The sequence below is a fragment of the Anomaloglossus baeobatrachus genome, chromosome 2 (assembly GCF_048569485.1).
Source record: "Anomaloglossus baeobatrachus isolate aAnoBae1 chromosome 2, aAnoBae1.hap1, whole genome shotgun sequence".
Taxonomy (NCBI): Eukaryota; Metazoa; Chordata; class Amphibia; order Anura; family Aromobatidae; genus Anomaloglossus; species Anomaloglossus baeobatrachus.
The window spans coordinates 222,639,945-222,645,944 of record NC_134354.1 but is presented as its reverse complement, the minus strand read 5'-3'; positions in this window follow the sequence as shown (position 1 = coordinate 222,645,944).

Sequence of the window (6,000 nt, the reverse complement as noted above, 5' to 3'; positions counted from 1 at the left end):
GGTCCCAGACCGGTGATTAGGCTCAGGCTGCTGACTGTCCTCCAAAACAGATCCCAGGCACCTAGCCTTAATCCCCTGCGACTGGGGGTCCGACTTCTCTAGGTCCAGACCACCGTCTGTGACCTAGTCTGCTTCTCCCCTGGGAGCTACAACTCCCAGCTTCCTCAGAGCTCCTCACAGCTCGAGGGCTACCAATTGACTCAACTGACACCTCCCACCTCCCTGCCTGACCCCTAAGTGGGCGGCCCTATTCCTGCTTAAGCAGCTCACTGGAGTGCCTGACAGGTGTGGTGCAAAGTGTATCTAGCATTTGTGAATGCTGGTGGAGGCAGTTCTGCAGGATGGAGACCGAGAACCATGGGTGTTGAATCCTGCACGGGGAGGGAAAGATTGTGCAGAACCCTGTGACGACCTGACTAGTCCAGGGCGTCACAGGTCTATTCTCTTCTCTGCCAATGGGCCACAAGAGCCCACTTCCAGCGGCTGTATGGAGAGCTACACCAGCATCCATATACATTTTTTCTTACTGCTGCCTATAAACCTTTGACTGGCCATTAGAAGAGCTTCGTCCTGGGTTAACCTTCCAGAATACTACAATGAGGTGATTATCTGCCAAGGAGTATCTGTTAAGGTCCAGTCACACGCAACAACTTACCAGTGATCCCGAAAATGATGCGACCCGATAGGGATTGCTGGTAAGTCGCTGGGAGGTCACTGGTGAGATGTCACACAGTCAGACCTTACCAACGATGCAGGAACGATACAGGTCGCAGTAGTGACCTGTATAACGATCTCAGCAGTCACTGTGACCCTGTCACACAGTGTCAAACACAGCGATGCGTCCTGCCCAGCAGGACATCGCCTTTGAAGAAAATGGCCTGGACCATTCTGCAATGACTAGCGATCTCACAGCAGGGGCCTGATCGCTGGTAAATGTCACACATAACGAGATCACTAACGGGATCACTGAGTCACAGAAACCGTGACTCAGCAGCGATCTCGCTAAGTGTGACGGTACCTTAAGTCCCACTAAGGTTAATGAGCTGTTACTTGTCACATCATTTTATTAAATGAAGGCTGTTATCTCCTTGTGGACACACTTTACAGCAATTAGATTACTAAATTATTTAACTAATGAGTTTTGGCCTTATGTTGTTGTGCAAATAATAGTAGAGGGCCTGCAGACCATCCTTGGAGGGCTGTTATGGTTAACTTACTGACAATCTAGCATATGTCTGTTGGCCCAATGCTCCACTAAAGAAAATACATATGGTATGACACACAAACAGTTTGCTATTATGCTTCAATTGCACCATTTTATGGTGTGCCTTTGTGTTATGTCACGTTGCATGCTTCTGGGTGTATTGTGGGGTGTGGGTGTGCTTCCATACCTACAAAGGTTTATTTTCGATCTACTCATTACTGTCCTAATGTAAGGGTTAAAATTATTTCAGGACATGCTCCTGCCATTTCAACCATTTTGGCCTTGTAGGAGCCTAAAACTATAAGTTATTTTATTTCTCTTTTGCCCATATTGTTGATGTCAATGTAGCACGATAGGCACAACTGTTTGAGGAAATACAGTCGACGTGTACCTTTTAGGCATCAAACCTGTTCTTTATTCTTGATTGCTAATTTTTCATTTTGACTTGCCCCCTTTAGATTTCTGGCAACTGGCCTCTCCTACGCCTATGTGACATTACATTTGGAGTCCGTGCCACCTGCCAGCAGATCTGGAACAGACTTCAGAAAACACACTTCAAATCCTGAAAGTTGTGTGGGTTCCTTCTATGAACTCTGAGCTTTTGATCCTTACATAAATTTCCTATTGTACTCAGGTCAGATAATTGGGCCATTCTAGCAGCTTTATCTTCTTTCTCTGAAACTATTTGACAGCTTCCTTGGCTCTGAGTTTGGGATCATTGTCTTGCTGAAATCTCCACCCTTGTTTTAAGATCATCCTGGTAGATGGCAGCAGATTTTTATCACAAATGTCTGGGTACATTTGTTTATCTATCCTACATTCAATTATATAAAGTTTGCCAGTGCCATACGCTGAAAATGAGCCCCACACCATAATGTTCCCACCTTCAAATTTCACTATTTGTATGGTGTTTTTGGGGTGTTATGCAGTACGTTTATGCCTCCAAACATGGGGTGTATTAGGTTATCCAAAAAGTTCAATGTTGGTCTCATCTGACAAGACTATATTCTGTCAGCATTAGTGATGAGCAAACCCTAAAATGTTTAGGTGCTTAGTACTCGAGTTGAGCAATTTTTAATGCTCGGGTTCTCGTCTCGAGTAATGAGTATAATGCAAGTTAATGGGAAATTCGTGCATTTTTCTGGGGGCGCAACAAAATCTCTGAAATGGATGGAACCACTGCTCAAATGGAATAGAAACAGCTGAACACTTCTCTGACTCCCAGGTGGCACCTGGAACAATGTTGTCGTAGTATTACTCCACTTTTACAGACTGACAATAAAACATTCCAAATCAAAGATATCATGGATTTTACAGGAAAAAATATTAGGAAATATTCTTTCCTGTATAATGACTTGTATATAAGGCAAATTTAGGTAGAGAGGAAAACTGCCTCCTCCACCCATGAGGCTATGTTAACACATAGCGTTTTTGCTGTGTTTATGCACTCATTGCTTTCAGTGTTGTAAAAAAAAGCGCTGCAAAAATGGTTAAAGCATTATCTTGTTCAATCTGTCAAAAATGCATCATTTTTCCATTTCAGTCAGGAAAAAAAAATGAAATTGTGTGCATGACATTTCTCTTTTTTTTTCTCCTTTTGTAAGGAGTGGGACTCCTAGACTGGTGAAGAGTGTGCACTAAGTGCAAGGCCTATCAAAAATTGAAAGGAGCAATTGCAATACATCCTGGAATACACATAGAGGATGGCGTCAGAATACATTTTTTCCTCATTTGGTAGGAGTGGAACTCCATATTTTTTTGGAGAAATACTTCATTTTGTGAAACAAATTCAAGAGCGTGAACACTTTCGGCGACTATGACTGTGTAACACAGGTCAATGCAATACATTCAAGCAAATGTTTTTCAGATGGAGTGCCGACAGTTTTCCACTCCTCTAAATCATCACTACCCCTGCGGTAAACATAGCCAGCCACCTGCAATAAGCATCTGCACCTGATGCAAAGTAACTTTTTTCCCTTTCTGACATTGTCTAATGGTCAACAATACGTTTTCTAGCTTGGCATCTGGAAGCCTGCGTTCCATTTTATCAGTATCAATTATGATACACAAAAATGTTACTACAGTAGCTTAGTATACTTTTTTTTTCTGGAGCTAGAGGGAGCCCAAACCTGGTTGCTGTTGCTTTCATGGTTTGCACCAAAATCAAACCCTGGACCCAGAAGGACTTACAAACTAAAATTTGTCCAAATAGCGAAGACCAGATTATCAGCCAGCATCCTGCATTACTGCCCACTCAAGCAACATACAAAGTGTTTCAAAATATGCACCTGACCTTGAACACCCCACAAACATGCAAACATCTACATTATACTGTCCCTGCCAGTCTTGACAATACATTAAATCGCACCAATGGTCTTTTTTTTAGCAATTTGCTTCTTTAATACCAGGAGTAGGCATGAGATGGCACTATTGCCACGGCTAAAACTTATTCTTCCCTACAACAGTGAAATGTCAGTCTATGAACAGGTGAATTTTGTTTTTTGCTAATATGTATATGATGAATTATTTATACACTACAGTTCAAAAGTTTGGGGTCACCCAGACAATTTTGTCTTTTCCAGAAAAAAACATACTTTTATTTATCAAATGAGTTGCATAAGATAAGGAATAGAAAATTTAGTCCAGACATTGACTAGGTTAGAAATAATGATTTTTACTTGAAATAATAATCTTCTCCTTCACACTTTGCTTTTGTCACAGAATGCTCCCTTTGCAGCAATCACAGCATTGCAGACCTTTGGCATTCAATCTGTTAATTTGTGGAGGTAATCTGGAGATATTTCACCTCATGCTTCCAGAAGCCCCTCCCACAAGTTGGATTGGCTTTATGGCCATTTTTGTGTACCATACGGTCAAGCTGCTCCCACAATAGCTCAATATGTTTTGACATCTGGTGACTGGGCTGGCCACTCTATTACAGATAGAATACCAGCTGCCTGCTTCTTCCCTAAATAGTTCATGCATAATTTGGAGGTGTGCTTTGGGTCATTGTGCTGTTGTAGGATGAAATTGTCTCCAATCAAGCGCTGTCTACAGTGTATGGCATGGCGTTGCAAAATGGAGTGATAGCCTTCCTTATTCAAAATCCCTTTTACCAAATACAAATCTCCCACTTTACCAGCACCAAAGCAAACCCAGACCATCACATTACCTCCACCATGCTTGACTGATGGTGTCAGGCACTCTTCCAGCATGTTTTCAGTTGTTCTGCATCTCACAAATGTTCTGTGTGATCAAAACACCTCAAACATTTATTCGTCTGTTCATAACACTTTTTCCAATCTTACTCTGTCCCATGTCTGTTTTCTTCTGCCCAAATTAATCTTTTCCTTTTATTTGCCAGTCTCAGATATGGCTTTTTCTTTGCCACTCTGCCCTGAAGGCCAGCATTCTGGAGTCCCCTCTTCACTGTAGACGTTGACACTGGCGTTTCTAGAGTACTATTTAATGAAGCTGCCAGTTGAGGACCTGAGAGGCGTTGATTTCTCAAACTAGAGACACTAATGTACTTGTGTGACACTCTGGCCTATCAGGTCATTACAGGGTATTGCACAATTTTCCTTTCCGTGCAGTACCCATCTCCTCCTTGGGTCCAGGTGCCACCCAGTGATGTTGCTAAGACCAGCAGGCAAATCCCACACACACACCAGGGGGCAGGTCCAGTGAAAAAAGGGCCGTCCACCGAAGGGTTAAGCAGACTGGGTGGGATGTGACTCGTCAGTCGTCGACTGGGGAGCAAGGAGAGTGGTGGCTCTCAAGTAGCTCTCAGGGGGAGAGCAGGCTGAGGAGTTGGAGCTTCCAGAACAGCGTGAGAGAGCAGCCCTCAGAGAGTGAGGGGTTGAAGGGTAGAGGCTCCCGCAGGGTCAGAATAGACTGGAACACACCAGGCAATATCACAGGGAATGGTCACCTGGACGTGCTCACCCTCAGTGGCAGCGATACTGCAGGATGTTTGGTTTAATCACAGTCTGTGTGTTTACTGACCTACCAATTCAGCACAGCCTCATCCAGCACCACGACTGCCAATTGTGAGTTTCTGTGCTCCCTGTCTCCCAGGCCTACAGCCCATGGTTACCCCCTACCATCACAGGGCCCCGGGGCACAAACCCCTACCCACGGAGGTGTTAGACACCTTGCTGCCATACCACAGCCACCAGGCTCCCCAACAGCAGCGGTGCTACTCCATCTTACCACGCACCGTGGGTGGCGTCACGAACTGTCTATACCATCCCCTGTACATAATTCCCCCTTATTTGAGTGGCAGCATGACCCCCAGGTCCAGAGACCCTCGAGCCACCACAGATCCGTATCCGAGCAGCCCGGCTGCTGACGTGGGGGTGGCACACCTCAATTTCTGGTGTCACAAACAGGATACGAGCAGGACCCACTTACCTGGGTGACGTGCGCCTTGAAAGCCGAAAACCGCGAGTCAAGAGTCCTTTTCCCGCCAATTCCGCCATTGTCCGCCATCTTTTCACGCCAAAGCGCTGTCTTCCCGAGAAAGCATGCAAAGCCTAAGCCCCGCCCTTTGTTTTGCATGTGAGGCTGGAACCGGAAGTTCCCAGAGGGCCTCAGCGCGCGAAAGAGTGCTGAGAATAGACCGAGGGGGCGTGCCGGAATGTAATCCCAGCAGAAGTAGAGCAGGGATGCCAGGACTCTGCCATAACATTCCTGGATGATGCAGTGGCAAGATGGCGGAATGAGACTGGTCACTGGAGCGTTCTGTTCCCGGGACCGCGACATGGATCGAGGAGGAGATGGAGCAGCTGTGCAGG